This window comes from Lemur catta, chromosome 17 (genome assembly GCF_020740605.2).
Source record: "Lemur catta isolate mLemCat1 chromosome 17, mLemCat1.pri, whole genome shotgun sequence".
Taxonomy (NCBI): Eukaryota; Metazoa; Chordata; class Mammalia; order Primates; family Lemuridae; genus Lemur; species Lemur catta.
The window spans coordinates 11,011,712-11,031,353 of NC_059144.1; the positions used below are offsets into that span (position 1 = coordinate 11,011,712).

General features: G+C 44.0%; 1 pseudogene; it reads left to right on the forward strand.

The window, feature by feature from the left end:
• The first annotated feature begins 278 nt into the window (after nt 1–278).
• LOC123622893 lies at nt 279–2,683 on the forward strand (annotated as a pseudogene).
• Nucleotides 2,684–19,642: the final 16,959 nt, after the last annotated feature.

The following is a 19,642-nucleotide window of genomic DNA, read 5'->3' on the forward strand; positions in this document are numbered from 1 at the left end:
CTGGCAGATACAGTCATGATGGACATGCCGGGATGACAGAAGAGCAGATGAACAGTTATGGAAACCCAAAGTTTGGGTGTGCTTGCAAATGGGATTAATTTGTTAATTTGTAGGACTTTTGTTAGGAGGCATGATAGAACATGAAGCCAAAAAAAAAAGAAAGTGGGTTGAGTCCAGTGTAGAAGACCTTTGGTAATAAACTTGTTAAGGAGTTGGTGCTTCTCCCATGGGTGAGCTCATGGGAGCCCTAGAGCTCTCGGGTGAGGAGGGCAGGAAGACCAAGCTGTAGCAGGACAACTCCACGTATCATCTCCTTTCTATACTGGACTTCTGTAGAGTATCGTGTTTGATGACAGTGTGCTGTGGCTTAAAAAGTTCAAAATGTACTGTTGCGGGGATAGGAATTGTACTACTCAGGGTGTTTAGATGGGTACAATGGCATCGCCTCAAGGTCGTCTCAAGCTGGTTTAGGCAGGGAGGGATGCTGAGGAACAGAATTCCCAGGGGTGGATCGAGCAGTGGGCTTTAGGCCTCGTGGTGTGAGGTCTCATATGCCCCGCTCCAGCCCTCTGCTCACCTGGCCCTGACCAGAAGTGGTGACGCACAGCCTGGGCCTGGCATGGGGGATGGGCACCGGGGCTCGGTCAGTCATGGGCAAGAAGCACAAGTCGGACAGACACCCCTACGGGGAGTATATGGAGAAGCCTGTGAAGCTGGTCCTCAAAGTGGTAGCAAACAAAGTCACCAAGCTCTCCACGGGCAGCTCGGGACACGACTCCAGCCTCTTCAACGACCAAAAACGATCATGACAAACACAAGCACAGAAAGTGGAAAAAGAGAAAGAAAGGAGAGAAGCAGGTTCCAGGGGAAGAAGAGGGGAGAAAATGGAGAAGAGCAAAGGAGGATAAAAAGGAGTGAGATAGACACTGTGTGGAGAACGAGGCAGAAAAAGGCCTCCAGCGTCGCGCCCTGTAAGATTGGACAGACCTCCTGAGCCGCCTCTCACAAGCTCTTTAGCCAAACAAGAAGTTGAACAGACAGACGCCCCTTCAAGAAGCTTTGAATCAACTGATAACACAATTGCAGAGAAAAGACCCAAGTGCTTTCTTATCATTTCCTGTGACTGATCTTATTGCTCCCAGCTACTCCATGATCATTAAACACCCAATGGATTTTAGTACCGTGAAAGAAAAAAATCAATAACAATGACTATCAGTCCATAGACGAAAGGATAACTTCAAACTAACGTGTACTAATGCAATGATTTACAACAAACCAGAGAAAATTTGTTATAAAGCTGCAAAGAAGCTATTGCACTCAGGGATGAAAATTCTCAGCCAGGAAAGAATTCAGAGCCTGAAGCAGAGTGTAGACTTCATGGCAGACTTGCAAAACTCTTGAAAGCAGAAAGGTAGACCAGATGCCTTGCAGAGTGGGGAGGATGGCAGCTGCTGGCCGACAGAGAAGGAAGACTCTGGAGATGCCGAAGCACAAGCCGTCAAAAGTCCCAATAAGGAAAATAGAAAGAAAGACAAAGACATGCTTGAAGATAAGTTTAAAAGCAATAATTTAGAAAGAAGGCAGGAGCAGATCGACCACGTTGTTAAGGAATCTGGAGGAAAACTGACCCAGCGGCTTGTTAACAGTGCGAATTTGAAAGAAGAAGAGCAGATGGAACAACAACATTGGGACTTCCCCATCCTGTGGACCCCATGGTAGGAGAACCAGCATACTGCCCTAAGACTGGGAATGACAACTGGAAGACTTCAGTCTGGAGTGAATACTTTGCAGGGCTTCAAAGAGGATAAAAGGACCAAAGTAACTCCAGTGTTAGACTTGAATTATGGACCCTACAGTTCTTACACACCGCATTATGACTCCACGTTTGTACATATCAGCAGGGATGATTTTGATTTCATCTATTCAACCTATGGGGAAGACTCTGATTTTCCAAGTGATTTCAGCATCCATGAGTTTTTGGCCACATGGCAAGATTATCCATATATTATGGCAGATAGTTTACTGGGTGTTTTAACAAAAGGAGGGCATTCTAGGACCCTACAAGAGTTGGCAACGTCTTCAACTGAAGATGAAGGTCATACTAGGACACTTGACATGGCAAAAGAAATAGAGCCAGCAGGGCGTTTGGACTCCAGGACTCAGGACAGGCTCACAGCACTGAAAGCAGTAACAAACTTGGGTGCTCCAGTTGAAGCTTTTGACTCTGAAGAGCTCCAGAAGAAACTTGATGAGTCCACTAAATTGCTCAGGGAGCTCTATGAAGCCCAGAATGAGCATCTGAGCACCAGACCCCCTCCCAATATAATCTGTCTCTTGGGTCCCTCATATAGAGAAACGCATCGCGCTGAACAAGTGACAAATAATCTTAAAGAACTTGCACAGCAAGTAACTCCAGGTGATATTGTAAGCATGTATGGAGTTTGAAAAGCAATGGGGATTTCCATTCCTTCCCCTGTCATAGAAAACAGCTTTGTAGATTTAACAGAAGATTTTGAAGAACCTGAAAGGACTGATGTTGCTGAGTGTGCTGATGGGATCTGAGACCACCTGGTATTTGATTATATATTATGTACATATTTTTTCATTCCTAACTTGGAAATGCTTTTCAGAAGATGTTAAATATTTGTAAATTGTGTTTTTCATTAAACTTTGCAACAGCCAATTTTAATGTTCCACAGATTGGACTTATATTAGGTAATAAAGCTAAACCTGGGAATCTGGGGAAAAAAAAAAAAAGAGCAGTGGGCTTTAGGCTGAGCTTCCCCAGTGACTCCCACAGTGGCATAGCAGAGTGAGCCCACCGAGGGGCTGGCCACCAAGGCAGGGCAGGAAGCTGCTGCATCAGGAGACCCCCACTGCGCCTGCATAGCTGAGGCTTAGAGCCAGGCCAACTCTGCCATGCCCTGACCTCAACAAGACATCCCGACCCCACCTCATTCCCAACAGAGCATGAGCCCATCTGCTGGGCAGAGCCTATGTCACATGACCACATCCCAGCAGTAAGGAGGCCAGGAAATGAGGTGTATGTTATCTTATTTTTGCATTCTGTGTTGGAAAGACAGGAGTTATCCTGCAAGGCACTATCAAAGTGTGGGGAGTATGGTCAAAAGATCTGGGGCATACACAAATGACTGATGTCCACCTCCTTAAGACACATATTTATTTTTAAGGAGGGGGGTATGGGATGAAATTTGCTTTCATATATATATACACACATATATTTTTTTTTTTTAAGAGAGGAGGTCTAGCTGTGTTTCCCAGGCTGGCCTCAAACTCCTGAGCTCAAGCAATCCTCCTGCCTCAGCCTCCCGAGTAGCTGTAACTACAGGTGCAGGCCCCCACCCCTGGCCTTAGATATCATTTTGATGAGACCATTTTGTTTTTCAGCCAAGGCCAGTCCTGAGGGTTGTGTGTGAGGTTGTGAGACTGCTGGTTCCTTTAGCTAGCTTCATGTTTTATTTTACCAAATTCTCTGAATCCAAGTTAGCAGTTCATTAACTTTTATGCCAGGTTTTAAATCATTTTTTACTTACATGACATGCCCTTGGAATCGTTTCTTGGCTTCTTTTTCACGCATCACTCTTGAGCAGTTTGGGGAAGACCCCCTGCGACCTAAGGCATAGAGTCCTCCTGCTACATGAGGGATACCCTAATCTTGCAACAATCAGCCGCAAGTCTCAGCCCTTTGCAATGTCACTTCGCACAGCACAGAATGTACGTTTATCATAGATGTTATCTGATAACAAATGTTTACCGTAGCCTACTGCAGGCCAACAATTCAGTCTGTAGGACCCCAGATGAGGTTGGGCCAGAATTTCCTGTTGCTGTGCAATAAAGCATGTGCAATCGCCACATGATGTGACGAAAATGAGTGAAGTATCATTAGTGTGGTGGACACTGCGATGCCCACCAGCTTCCCTCCAAGGAGGGACTTGCTGCCCGGCTGCCGGGAGTGTGACCACAGGGGGTCTACGGCTGCCAGGCCCTTCAGTGGTGCCCCAGCTGCAGAGAGCTGCGAAGTCCAAGGTCACCCACATCCAGTGACTGGGGGTGGTGGGGGTACATTCGCTGAGCCATCTCAGCCCACCTCAGGACACTGCCAGGGCTCCCTGTGAAGCTGGCTGAGCCTGCACCTAACTCCACGTCCCCGTGTGTCCACTCCTGCTTCCTTGCTGACTCCACAGGCACCGATCCCCTGTGTGCTTCTTAACAAGCCTCCTGCACACTAGCCTCCGTCTCAGAGTTTGCTTCCCGCAGCCCCCATCTGTGAAATCAGCACGCAGACAGACGCCCCAGCACGCCACAGTCCCAGCAGATGCTCCACCTCCCCAGGGCATCCCATTCACCTTAGAAACGTGCACCTGCCAACTGCTCTCCACCAAGTGATGTCTGGTGCCCGGTGCTTGAAAATAGTTTCATTTATTTAAAAACTAAAGATAGGTCGAGTGCGGTGGCTCATGCCTATAATCCTAGTACTCTGGGAAGCCAAGGTGGGGGGATCCCTTGAGGCCAAGAGTTAGAGATCAGCCTGGGCAAGAGTGAGACCTCATCTCTACAAAAAACAGAAAAATTAGCTGGACGTAGTGGCTCGAGCCTCTAGTTCTAGCTACTCGGGGGACCAAGGCAGGAAAATCACTTGAGCCCAGGAGTTTGAGTTTGCAGTGAGCTGTGATGACACCACTGCACTCTAACCTGGGTGACAGAGCTCAAGACTCTGTCTCAAAAAAAACAAATAAAATTGAACTTTAATGATATGCATGGTGAAATATTTAAGGGGAAGTATGGGTGTCTGCAAATTTCTTTGAAATGCACTAAAAATAAGATGAATTGAGGGATGAGTAGACAGCTGCAGAGATGGATAAATATGTGACAAAACAAGTATGGTGAAATATTAATGGTATAACCAGATGGTGTAATAATGAGCGCTCAGTGAAAAGTTCTTTCAACTTTGCTCTGTTTGAATTTTTTAATTATAAAATGTTGGCAAAATAAATGAGTATAACTGTCCTAGGAAGGGAAGACTGAGAACGCTTTATGAACTTATTTCAAACATAAAGTTAAGCCCCTCTGGTACTCAAGATTACATCAGAGTTATTTCCCTGATATTTTGAATCCATCATTAATTCAGTAAACATTTACTGAGAATGTTCTATGAACAGTATATACTGTAAGTGCTCTAGGGAGGATAAAGAAATATAAGAGCTTTATTCTACAAATTTTACAGTAGATGAGGCAAATACATATAAAAAGTTAAATAATGGTAGTTCATATCATATCACTCTAGGCACAGACATTTAAAAGGTGTTTGCTGGTTCTACTGTACAGGTAATATTTCCAGCAATGAATAATAAAAATAATAATAGTAGCAGTGACTTACTCAATGTCCACCATGCACCCGGCAATGCTCCAAGGGCTTCGCTATTTTGATACATTTCATCCTTCCACCGTGTGGCCCTGAGAATCTGCCTGCAGACGTGCAGCCAAAGGGGATGTGATTGCCGAGGCTGCCGGGTGCTGCGCTCTGTAATCCATCACCCAATTTCTAAGCCAGTGACTGAGCCCTGCAGAGATACTAAGGCCCATTCCCAAGAGACAGGGGACTCCTCTGACAGCCGTCACTGGCTCCGTGGCTTTTCTCAGCCTGCCCGGTAGTCTAGGATGCTTTCCCCACCCTTCCTTCCTTCCCTCCCTCCTGCACAGGGACTAGACCTGAGGCACAGCCCGATGGCTCTCCCAGCCCCCCACATCCCCCCCGTACTCTCCCCACGGGCCCGGAGCTAACTCCTAGAGAAAGTAAAGGGCTCGCCGTGAGCATGCCTGAAAGGCAAACCAACTGACCCCGAGCCCACGCCTCAGCCACCTCCCTGTTGGCCTCTCACACTTTCAGCCACTATCCACCTGCCCTGATCCCCTCAGGGCCAGGCACCAGGCAACTAGGGACAGCCCCTTTCTTAGTCCATTGGTGCTGCCCTAACAAAATACCACAAACTGGGCAATTTATAAATAATACAAATTTATTCCCATGGTTCTGGAGGCTGGGAAGTCCAAGCTGAAGGGACCAGCAGGTTTAATGTCTGGTGAGGGCTCCGTCTTCTGCTTGCAGGATGACACCTTGTTGCTGTGTCCTTATCCGGGGAAGGGATGGAAGGGGCCAAGTTGCCCCCTCAAGCCCTTTGATAAGACACTGATCCACTCATGAAGACAGAGCCCTTATGGCCTAATCACCTCCTAAAGGCCCCACCTCGTAATCCTGCTGCACGGGGAATTAAGTTTCAAGGTGAGTTTTGGGGCGGACACAAACATTGAAACCACAGCGGCCCGTATGCCCTGGAGCCTGCTGAAGTTATTCCCACTAGCCAATCCCCAACCTGCCTGCCCTGCCTTGCCTGTTCCTTTGCACATAAAGCCCAATAACGGCTCCTGCCCACAGCCTCCCCATCACCCTCCACCTCCTGACAGACAAGCTGCTTCCCCGTGTGGCCCCCGGTGTGGCACAGCACGTCCATGCTCTTGGGAACTATGAGTAGCAAACCATCTTCCCAATGGCAGTCGTCTCCTGATCTGTTGCCTTGCTGTACCTAAATCACAATAAAACATATATTTTTAAAAAACCAGTTAAGTACAAACATCCCTTAGTGTTCAGCTATTCTGAATTGTTTACAATTTGTTGAGCTCTTACAATAGCAAGAATGCCAAGAATATTTTGCCCTTGGTTTTTATGGTCTTACCTGCATAATGCAGAGAACAGCAGATATCTACATAAGAGTAGGTCAGTGCAGCCATGCTCTTGCAGGAGGCACTGGGGCCCCAGGCCTGGGCTGGCGCCCCACCCCACTGAGAGTGTTGGCTGCTAACTGGGCCCCCTCCCCAGGAGATTCTGCTACATGGGGGGCAGGGCAGCCCACCGCCAACAGCTGCCTGGCATCCAGGTTCAGCAGGGCAGCCCCAGTTCAGGGCCAGGTCTCTGGTGCAATGCAAACCTCAGAGCTCCCACAGGCTTGGGCTAAAGTTGACCTCTTGCTGAGGTCACATTTCCCCCCTCCCTCCAGCTTGCCTTCTCCCCTTCTCTCTCCCTTGCACAGGGTCCCCGTCTCAGGCTGTGGGTAAGACCCTCGGTGGCCCTGGGTACCCACAAGGATGCATCATATGAAATGTGGAGTGACCCTGAGCTGGGGAGTCGGGTTTTCCCCCCTTGTGTGGACTAGTTATGGACCATCAGTGATGCCCGCTAAGCTCTCTAGTACTGCCTGTGGGAGCCTAATGAAAGGAAGAGCCCAGAGACAGCTTTCTTAATATTCCACCTATAAAGAACTATAAAGAAACCTCTGGGCCGGGCGCGGTGGCTCACGCCTGCAATCCAAGCACTCTGACAGGCCGAGGCGGGAGGATCATTTGAGCTCAGGAGTTCGAGACCAGCCTGAGCAAGAGTGAGACCCCGTCTCTACTAAAAATAGAAAGAATTTAGCCGGACAACAAAAAATACATAGAAAAAATTAGCCGGGCATGGTGGCGCATGCCTGTAGTCCCAGCTACTCGGGAGGCTGAGGCAGGATTGTTTGAGCCCAGGAGTTTGAGGTTGCTGTGAGCTAGGCTGACGCCACAGCACTCTAGCCAGGGCAACAGAGTGAAACTCTGTCAGAAAGAAAGGAAGGAAGGAAAGAAGGAAGGAGGGAGGGAGGGAGGGAGGAAGGAAGGAAGGAACCTCTGGCATGAGCAGCAAATTACACACCAGGCAATTCACATCTCCACATCCAACTTTTTGCTTAAGCAGCGTGATGAAACTGGGACCCATTTTTGCCAAAGTAGATGCTGCCCCTGAGTGGAAACAGCAGGGAGGAAGGACTCTTGCTTTGTGCCAGGTGCCCTGCTAAGCACAGGTAGGACGGATGGCCCACTGCAAATGACACAGCCAGAGTCCACCCCCCAACGAATAACCACCCAACCAGACAGCCTCATGCTCTGTTGTTCCTGGCCAGGCCCCACCTGGCCTCCCACCACTGTAAAAGTTGAGGAAAAACTAAAAAATATTGGTGCAAAGAGAGGGCACCACATGGCTGGTCTTGTTGGTTGTATTTATTCTTCAGCTTTCATAAATATACAAATTAGGAAAATAAAATAATCTTCTGGTTTTTAAGTTGTATAATAAATAACATTCATCATTCTCTTTAAGACTTGACTCCAAATATAACTCAATGAGAAAGATTTCTCAGACTAACTCCTGCATTGCACTGATCATTTTCTGAATGTCTGCATGAGTAATTGTGTAAAGTGTCTACAGCCGTGGTCCCCAGCCCCCCAGCCATGAACCGGTACCAGTCTGTGGCCTGTTAGGAACCAGGCCACGCAGCAGGAGGTGAGAGGCAGGCGAGGGAGCGAGGGAAACTTCGTCTGTATTTACAGCCTCTCCCCATCGCTCGCATCACTGCCTGAGCCCCACCTCCTGTCACATCAGTGGTGGCATTAGATTCTTCATTATGGTGAGTTGTATAATTATTTCATTATGTATTACAAGGTAATAATAATAGAAATAAAGTGCACAATAGACGTAATGTGCTTGAATCATTCCAAAACCATCCTCTCCACCCCCAGGTCCATGAAAAAATTGTCTTCCATGATACTGGTCCCTGGTGCCTAAAAGCTTGGGGACTGCTGATCTATAGCACATTGCTTTGTTCTGTTAATATGTATGTGGTGGTGAAAGTTGTGTCTATAGGTCTGCGTGTGGAATACACATAAAAATCTTCCTTATTGTTTGAAGCTTTCATAAGCTCATGAAGCTCTCATTAAAGTTTTTGAGGGCAGAATATTTTTTAATTTTCAGCAACAACTATATTACTTTAAACAAGATCGAGTAAAAAGGACATAAGTAAATGTCTACTAAGTTACTAAGGAAATACACAGCATTTCACATCATTTACATGAGGCATTTAAACGTTTAGCCTTTACAAAGCTATACCGTAAGGTAATTAAGTCAGTATCTGAAAGCAAATAGCAAGGACAAATTTAGTTAAAAGAAAGCAAGAAAAGTCAGTTTTATCTAAAAAGCCATTTTCCCTTCTATACTGGCCTAAATCACCTTTCTTAACGAATAAAAGCACGTATGAATAGGAAATTGAGTGGATGCTCAGAATTACTTAATTTTTTCTTTGAATCATTCCATTGAGTGAACCAGGATGGGTAGAGAATCTCTCTTCTCTGTGAACTTGTGTAAGTGTAGACAGCTGCAGAGGGGAGGTTGCTGGCCAGAAAGAGAGATGCATCTTGCTCCTTAAAGGGGGAGAGCAGGTAATGGGAGCCGGGACCTCGCCCAGTCACTCGCTCCTCTGTGCCCTGGACCCTGTGCTCGGAAGCAGGCTGGGTCGCCTTTGGTCCTTTGGGGCATGGCAGGGCTGTCTGGTGTCCCAGGCTACCAGACAAGTCCCCTCATCCCGCACACCCAGAGGGAGACCTAAGCTTCACACCACGTGGGTACCAGACAGGCCATTGGCTGGAGCTTGGCCGCTTCTGTTCCAGTAACTGTCATCATCCTGTGACATTGCGGTTCTGCACAATCCGTCTTGATTGTGCGGATTTCTGGGCAAAGTGGCTTAAAGAATCAATGCATTGAATGCCTAAGTAATTATAACGCTGAACACGATAGACCACATTTTTTCCAGGTAAATTCCTGTTTCAATTAATTAAAATTAGAGTGAATTCATCAGTGACTATTTCCTCATCATGCATCACACAAAACTCAATTAAAGGATTTATCCTCAACTCCCTCATCAGCAACTTAAAAATTAGAACATGAAGAGATTTGTAATTCTAGTTACATATCACCAACTTTTTCTTCAGAAAAACTAAACTAATTAGATTTAACTTGGTTCCTTACAGTTATGTGGCTATCTTAATTAGAAGTAGATTAAATCTTTCTATTAAATTAAGGAGTATTTTCACCAGTAGTATTTCTAATCTGCCAACTAGGAGACTATAATCTTTCTCCCCATTTATTTAAAGCTTGCTTTATTTCTCCTATTAGGGTTATGTCATTTTGAACGGTTCTTATGTTTATTGTTACATAGCTCTCATCTATTTAATTTTTGTAGCCATTATGATGGAGAAAGATAATGAGTTCCTAATTCCATTACTAAAATTAAATAATGCTGCTGATTTTGTGTTTATAGGTAACCTCCTGTAATTTTGCTGAACTTAACTATTTCCTCAAAGAAACTTTTTGTTGATTTTTATCAAACTTTAAGGTATATAATCACATCATCATGAAAAACAACAATGTATTAAATATTAGAGTTTTATAACTCTGCAAGTAATAAGTATTAATTTTAGAGGAATTAGAAGATATGGAAAGAACATTATCCTGGCCACCCCACCATTGTCATAACTACCATTTATTGCATGTCATATGCAGACACTTCCTGTAAAGCTTTATTTATATGATTTCAATGACTTCTTACAATACCGCTATGAGATGGATACTCTAATGATGCCCATTTTACAGATGTGGAAACTGACCCTCAGAGAGATTAACTAACACTGAAAGTAAGTCACACACACACACACACACACACACACACACACACACACAGTTACTGAATTATAGAGCTTGGATTTTAACCCTGCTCTGTCTAAACCCAAACCTACATATGTAATAGCAGCAAAAAAGGAAGTACTGTCTTTGAGAATTAATTTAACCCAACAAACATGAAGAACTGTTCAAAGAAAATTAAAATACCTCTGGGGAAAATAAAGGCTCTGAAAAATCAACAAACGAGCTTTATCTCTTTCCTAATCTTGGCTCTCATGGTCGGTTTAATTTGCATTTTTATTACTAGGAAATTTCAACATTTTCAAATTAATCACATATCTTTCCTATCCTGTGTTTTTTCTTTCTTTCTTTCTTTTTTCCTATTCATAGCTTCTGATTTCACCATTGGGACAGCGGAGTTTTTTACTGAGGCATTTGAATTAATTATAAATTAAGTATTTATCTTTTATCAAATTTCTAGCAAATGATAAACCATCCTTTTATTTTGCCTTTTCATTGTGAGATATAATGCTGTACAGGAAACTTAATTTTTTACATAGTTAAATTTATCAATCTTCCTTTGTTTTCATTTTTTGTTTTTGTTTTGGGGTTCTTTTTTTGTTCATTTTTTTTTTTGGATGGGAGTATATGCTGAAAATAACCTTCCCAATCAGATATGAGACAGATATATGTCTGTATTTATTGTTTATTTAATTATACAATATATATGAAACATATTTTCAATGGAGAGGACAAGAAAAAGAAAGTAATTTATTCAGCTGGCTAAAACAGTCACTTCATAAAAATCAGGATTTTTTTAAAATCAAAAATCTTCAAAGATTTTGGCTTAAAAATAAAAATATGTCTTCTCTCATTGGGAGGCTACATCTATTAATATATTCTTTTAACATGAAGTAACTTTTGTTGGTTACATTCTGACTTCTTTTTAAACAGATTCTGCAATAAGTAAGTCTAAGATTAATATTATCATGCTACAGTGATATGGTGAGCTAAGCTGGAATTTGTTTTGTGTCTTGAGGAACAGAGAAATGCCTTGGAGGAATGGACTAGAAGCTATGGTTAATTAAGTAGTTCATTAAATATGAAATGTCCAATTTCAAATCAAAAGTTTCATTTATTATATTCAAACCAGAAGCAGTACAATTAATCAAAGTATATGCCTAAACTGTCAACACAGTTTTGCCATCTTCACAGTAATTTGTTTATGCCAGCAGGGAAGAAGCCTGGAGAGCAAGTGGCAATGAAATCAAAAAAGGCATTTTCCACATCTTGTTGAGAATTGAATATTTTTCCTTGCAAGAACTGGTCTAAAGCCTGGAAGAAGTGGTAGTCAGTTGGTGCAAGGTCTAGTGAATATGGTGAATGACAGAGAGTTTCCAAGTCCAGCTACTGTAATTGGAGCAGCGATGTTTATGAGACATGCGGTTGAGCATTGTCTTGCAAATGGATTGGCCTGTCACTATTGACCATCCTTGGCTGCTTAATCGCAAGCAACCTCATCATTTCATCCAATTGGTTGTAGTAGACATCTACTGTCATTGATCAGGTTTCATGAAGCTGTAGTGGATAAACCAGCGCTGGAGCACCGAACACACACCATTAGCTTTTTTTGATGAATATTCAGTTTTGGACTGTGTTTCAGCACTTCCTCTTTATCCAACCATTGTGCTGAACACTAGCAATTGTCAAAAAGAATCCATTTTTCTTCACACATAACAATATGGTGTAGAAATGGTTCACCTTCATGTTGTGACAGCAAAGAAAGGCAAGCTTTGAGATGATTTCTTTTCTGACACTCGTTTAATTCATGGGGAACCCAACTATCCAGCTTCTTTACCTTGCCAATTTGTTTCAAATGGTCCAATATTGTTAGAATAGTAACATCAAACCCTACTGCTAATACACGCATAGGTCGAGATGGATTCACTTCCACTATAGCTTTCAGCTCATCATTATCCACCTTGGTCTCAGGTCACCCAGGGGGCCCATTTTCAAGATTAAAATCACCACAGTGGAACTTCTCAAACCATTGAAGTACTGCGCATTCATTCGCCACATCCTTCCCAAACACTTCGTCAATATTTTGACCTGTCTGCACTGCATTAGTTCCACACACACAAAAAAACTCATATTCAAAAATAACATGAATTTTTGACTTACCCATGGTTTTACAAAAGTTGCTCCAAAAAAACTTTGAAAGACAATCACAAGCCAAAACATGTATTTGCAAGACTGAGGATGTACCTTCACAATGAAAATAAAACAAGAAGTGTCAAAGTGAAATGTCAAAGATATCAACTGTCAAACTTAGTACTAAAGGAAATTGGACATTTCATACTTAACGTAAAAAATTTACTCAATCAAGTTTATCAGTGGCTTTAATTTTAATAAGATCATTATTTTTTTTTACTTTTGAAAAATTAAAATACGATTCACGTACTATAGAATTCACCTCTTTAAAGCATACAATTCAGGGGGTTTCATCACATAAACAAAATTTTACAAGCATCACGACTATCTAAGTCCAGGACCCCAAAAAGAAACCCCATAACCACTGGCACTCACTTCCTCTTTCCTCCTTTCTCCCAGCCACTGGCAACCACTAATCTACTCTCTACCTCTATGAATTTACCTATTCTGGACACTTTGTATAAATGGAATCCTTTCACTTAGCATTCAAGGTTCATGCATGTTGTGGCAAATATTAAATGTTAGTATTTTGTTCCTTCTTATAACTGAATAATACTTCATTGTATGAGTATATACTGCATTATGTTTGTCCATTCATCAGTTGATGAACATTTTGGTTATTTCCACGTTGGGGCTACTATGCATAATGCTGCTGTGACACTGGGGAAGACTGTGTGGTTTTAGCCACTCCTTTTCCTACTGGGATTTGTGCAAAGGCCTGGAGCTGGCTGTTTCCAGTCAGGTCTCTTTCCCCCATAGCTGGAGGACGTCACACTCTCAAACATGGTAAAACCTAAACCAGTGGTCCAGATACGTCCATTACAGACAGTTTTGGCACTGTTTGGATAACCCAGAAGGCCTTGGCACACCCATGCTCTGGCTGTTTCTCCAGTGTGGGATGTGACTCTGGGTGCAGAGCTGATGCTGGGGGTCCCGCCCCCTCCCCACACATGGGGGGCCCTGACCTCACATACGCGTTCTCACCAGTTCCCATAACTCCACTCAGTGTCCCGACAACACAAGCTTGTCAGCCTGGAGGGACTGTGAGGCCTCTGGGATCATTTCAAATCCACACATAAGTAGGCCAACCCGTTTATTGAGAGCAGGATTGCAGCAGGAACTGTGGGGTGGGACTGTTTTCTCAGTGGCAGGGGCCCAGTCTGAGCCTGTGCAGTGTCTGTGCTCAGCAGCTTCCTGGATGCATGCTGGCACCTGCTCTGATCCCCTGATCTGCTTTAACCCTTGCAGGACAACCACGTGGTTTCCCTGGGAAGAACTCATCCTCTGAGTGAATCCCATCTAAAACGCAGGGCTCCAAATCCAACGGGATATTTGAAATGTACAGTACTGATATGTTTCATGTGACAGTAAGCATTGTCTTCAAATCAAAAGTGCTTCTGTGAAGGTTACAAAGTTGAAACCCACCGTTCCTGCAGTCATAAAACCTTAGAGCTGACAGGGATTTGAAAGATTAATTATTTTTTAAAAATATAACTGTATTTGAGGACAGTTGCCTAAAATTAGTACATCAAATGTTAGTAGTGGTTACTTCGAGGTGGCAGGATTACAGATATTTTTAGTTTTTTTTTCAAGCTTTAATGATTCCCTACAATGAGCGTGCATTATTTCCATAATCAAGGAAAAAACTAAAAACTAGTATTTCAAGGCCAACAACTCCAGCCTCAAATTTGGAGTTGTTGGCCCTGATAATAAACAAAGAAATAGAAACTTGGAGAGAATGTGCTGGGTCCCAGGTCACACCATGGTTTACCAGTGGGATTGACTGAGTCCAGGTCTCAGGGTCCCATCCCCATGGCTCTTCTCTGGCACCAGGCCTTGGGAAGACAGTGGTCACACTTGTCATCGCTTACTTGGACAACAGTTTGGGGTTGGTTGGTTGTTTTCTGTCCCTTGTAAGATGTCTGAGTTTCCCCAATGTGACAGTGAGAAGGCAATTTGGGGAGACATAAATTGAAACAAAGAGATGCTCTTTTGTTTTGTTTTTACTACGCAAACATACATGGTCATTCCTTTTCCATAGAGAGCCCTTCCACCAATGCTTTATAATTGTTGACATAGTGTATTCATAGAATCCTTTCAAGTCTAAGTCTCCATGCTCCTTAGACCAACCAAAACATACTTCTGTTAATTAAGGAGATGTCTACACATTTCACTCAGGCCTTGAATTGCTGGGAAAGCATCTTCACCCAGGATGGTAGTAGGTGACCAAGCCCCGAATCCCAAATCCACATCTTTCCATTCCCTGGGGCCCAATCAAGCATTTTCTGTGCAGGTTTCACAAGCTTCTCTCATGAGCACCTTGGGCTTGGAGCTGTCCAATGCAATTAACATGTCTTTTCTTTCTAGAACTTGCAGATCTGAAATCTTGAAAAGTGGTTAAGATATTTTGCTCTTGGGAGTTGAAACATAAGTGAAATGTGAGAGCATTCCCATCATCTCAACATGGGACTTTCATACTACCTCCCTCTTTCTTCTTTGGCCCCTCCCTGAAAGATATCTGTTCTCTAGGGAGCATTGGACCAGATGGGCCATATTCAATTCTTTGTTTCATATCAGGAAAGGACCATGTGTTTTTGTTTTTAAAAGAGACAGGGTCTCATTATGCTGCCCAGACTATTCACAGGTGTGAGCATAGTATACTATAACCTCAAACTCCTGGGCTCAAGAGACCCTCCCGCCTCAGCCCTCCAAATAGCTAGGACTATAGGCATCAGCTACAACGCCCAGCTAAAGACTTTTTTAAAAGGACTTTATTATGATTTTCTTGGCAATGCTGGCTTAAATATGAGTTGGCTTTTGTTTTTTCCCAGTTCTATTGATGTGAACTAAATCTATAACCTCACCTGGAGTTGGGAGTAACAAATGCCATCGACTTGGCCAGCTTCAGGAATAAAGCAAGCCACTGTTGAAATGAGGACTTGAACCATACAGGAAAAGTCTCCTCTTTCTCTACTAGTGGGTGTTCATATTTATTTTGGAAGAGGATCTAGATGTCCTTATCATGAACAGGCTTAGCATATGACGAAGGTGACCTTTGCAAGCATCAACACCCGTGAGGGCCCCCCGCAATTGGAAATCAGAGCGAGGCGCTGGAACCGACATGGAAAGGTGTCTGGGGCTCAGCTGGGATTGAGGCAGGATTTCGAGGCACCTCCTCTGTTTGGGGATCCTGTTGGGGGTGTTTCCAGTTCTATAATAAGATCTTTGTAATGTACATCTTCAGGGTCGAGAAGGGAATTGGGAGAAGTGAGATCAGAGAAGCACGGGGTGTCTGAGAAAGCCTTCTGCAGGGAGGCGGGCTAGAGAAAGCTCTCGATGGAGTGAGGTCAGAAAAGCAAAAAGGAGTGGGAGAGAGTGAAATACAGGGTAGTTCAGCCTATCGAGGTGCTTGTCAGAGGTGTGGAGAATTTTTGTGAGGAGGGTGAGAAGAGTCGGGTATAGTCCTGGAAGTGATACTGGACTTCGTTCGGGTTCTTGGTCTCCGAGTGAACAGAAATTGGCAGGAGACAGACAGACATAGGCAGGCAACACTTCACTGGGGCTTTTTGTTCAAAAGAGAGACAGTGCTGGTTACGGGGGCAAAACAGACTGGCTCTCCAGACAAAGGGCTGGGGGACTTTTACGGGATTATAAAGAGGGAGGCAGGTGTCTGCTTCGAAGTCATCACGTGCAGAGGCAGGGTCCTGTTGGCAGCTGTGCACTCTGCTGGCGGAAGTCATTCTTCTTCATGTGTCACGTATATCACTAGCATTTTAGATACCCACCCCAGAGCATGATTTTTAGCATTAAAATGAGATTATAATGAGGGAAAATTCAGGGTAAGGTCTGTATGGGTGTCTATTCTGGTTTGAGGTTCTTAGGTCCAGACAGGTCTGGTGTCTTTGCAGCCAGGTTCCTTGTCAGCAGGTGTCAGCATGTTGCTTCAGTGATCCTAGATGACATTACTCAAGAGACAGACAGGCCAGACGCAGTGGCTCACGCCTATAATCCTAGCACTTTGGCAGGCGTAGGTGGGAGGGTCTCTTGAGGTCAAGAGTTCGAGACCAGCCTGAGCAAGATCGAGACCCTGTCTCTACAAAAAGTAGAAAAAATTAGCCGGGCACGGTGGTGCGAGCCTATAGTCCCAGCTACTTGGGAGGCTGAGGCAGGAGGAGCCCCTGAGCCCAGGAGTTTGAGGTTGCAGTGAGCTATCATGACGCCACTGCACTCTAGCCGGGGTGACAGAGTGAGACCTTGTCGCCAAAAAAAAAAAAAAAAAAAAAGACAGTTTGGCTCCCTCCTTATATGGGTATGGGCTGAATTCCAGCAGTTAGGAGCTCGTTTGTTTTTGCTCCTCTACAGTTAATTAGGCTAGATCATGCTGCCCCATGTTGCCTCCCTTGATCAGAAGTGAGGCCTGAGTCCTGTCCCTATACTGTCTTGGAAGGTCTGCCATGGCCACCCTGGGCAATGTTAATGTTTGGTTCAGAGACTCTGCAACCTGGAAAAGGCCCCAAGTGCCTCACATAGCCTGTTGTGTTCAGACCGGCGGGCGGCCCGTGAGTGGAGTCGGGGGTGGCCCAACTCATGACCACACCCCCACACCCCCAACCAGGGCATCTGTGCCCTCACCTGGTAACCTGCCCCCCAGGGTTTCATTTGAATAAAGGAATTCTGCAGCAAATAAAAAATGTTGGAATTAACCAATCCAGTCTATCCACCCCATGTTAAACATAGGGAAACTGAGGCTCAGAGGAGTGAGGCAACTCTTATCTAGATTGTACAGCCAGTCAAAGACAGGGTTAGGTGTCTTGCCAGGCCCCATGTGTGGCCCAATAGTCTTTATACAGGAGATCTTGTTTTATTATTGTGCTTTGCATATATTTCATTTTTTACAAATGGAAGGTTTGTGGCAACCCTGCATCAGGCAAGTTTATTGTTGCCTTTTTACCAACAGCATGTGCTCACTTCGCATTTCTGTGTTCTGTTTTGGTAATTCTCACAATATTTCAAACTTTTTCATTATTATATTTGCTATGACCATCTGTGATCAGCGACCAGTGTTCTTTGATGTTACTATTATAATTGTTTTGGGGCAACAGTACCCATACAAGACAGTGAACTTAATCAATAAATATTGCATGTGTTCTGACTGCTCCACCAACCAGCCGTTCCCCCATCTCTCTTCCTCTCCTTGGATCTCTCTGTTCCCTGAGACACAACAATATGGAAACGAAGCCAGTTAATAACCCCAAGTGGCCCCTAAGTGTTCAAGGGAAAAGGAAGAGTCAGATGTTTATCACTTAAAATCAAAAGCTAGAAATGATTACGCTTAGTGAAGAAGGCATGTGGAAAGCTGAGGCAGGTCTAAAACTAGGCCTCTTTTGCCAGTTGGCAAAGTTGTGAATGCAAAGGGAAAGTTCTTGAAGGAAATTAAGAGTGCTATGCCAGCAAGCCCACGAATGATAAGAAAGTGAAATAGCCTTATTAGTGACACGGACAAAGTTTCAGTGGTCTGGATAGAAGGTCAAACCAGCTGTAACATTCCCTTAAGACAAAGCCTAATCCAGAGCAAGGCCCTAGCTCTCTTTGATTCTATAATATGAAGGTTGAGAGAAATGAGGAAGCTGCAGAAGAAAAGCTGGAAGCTGGCGGAGGTTGGTTCATGAGGTTTAAGGAAAGAAGACGTCTGCGAGTGCTGATGTAGAAGCTCCAGCAAGTTATCCAGAAGATCTAGCTAAGATCATTGATGAAGGTGGCTACAATAACCAATGTACTTTTGATGTAGATGAAATAGACTTATATTGGAAGAAGGCATCTTCAAGGATTTCATAGCTAAAGAGAAGTCAATGCCTGGGTTCAAAGCTTCAGAGGATAGGCTGACTTTCTCATTAGGCGCTAATGCAGCTGGTGACTGTAAGTTGGAGCCAGTGCTCATTTGCCATTCCAGAAATCCTAGGGCCCTTGAGAATGATGCTAAATCCATTCTGCCTGTGCTCCATAAATGGAACAACAAAGCTTGGATGACGGCACATCGTTTGCAGCATGGTTTACTGAATATTTTAAGCCCATTGTTGAGACCTAATGGTCAGAAAAAAAGATTTTTTTCAAAATATTACTGCCTACTGATAGTGTAGCTAATCATCCAGGAGTGCTGATGGAGATGTGCAAGGAGATTAGTGCTGTTTTCATGCCTGCTAACACAACATCCATTCTGCACCCCGTGAATCAAGGAGTCATTTCTATTTTCGAGTCTTGGTATTTAAGAACTACATTTTGTAAGGCTACAGCTGCCATAGATAGTGATTCCTCTCATCGATCTGGGCAAAGTAAATTTAAAACCTTCCAGAAAGAATTCACCATACTAGATGCCATGAATAACATCCATTATTCAAGGGAGGCATTTGGAAGAAGTTGATTCTAACCCTCATGGATGACTTTAAGGGGTTCAAGACTTCAGTGGAGGAAGACATGGCAGATGTGGTACAAATAGCAAGAAAACTAGATTTAGAAGTGGAGCCTGAAGATGTGACTGAATTACTACAATCTCATGACAAAACAAATGGAAGGAAGAGGAGTTGTTTCTTATGGATGAGCAAAGAGAATGGTTTCCTGCAATGGAATCTACTGCTGGTGAAGATACTGTGAACACTGTTGAAATAACAGCAAAGGATGTTTTTCTTTTTCTTTTTTTTTTTGAGACAGGGTCTTACTCTGCCACCCAGGCTGCAGCATAGGGTTGTCATTATAGCTCACTGCAACTTCAAAGTCCTGAGCTCAAGCTATCCTCCTGCCTCAGCCTCCCAAGTAGCTGGGACTACAGGTGCACACCACCGTGCCCAGCTAATTATTTTATATTTTGTAGAGACAGGGTCTTGCTATGGACAA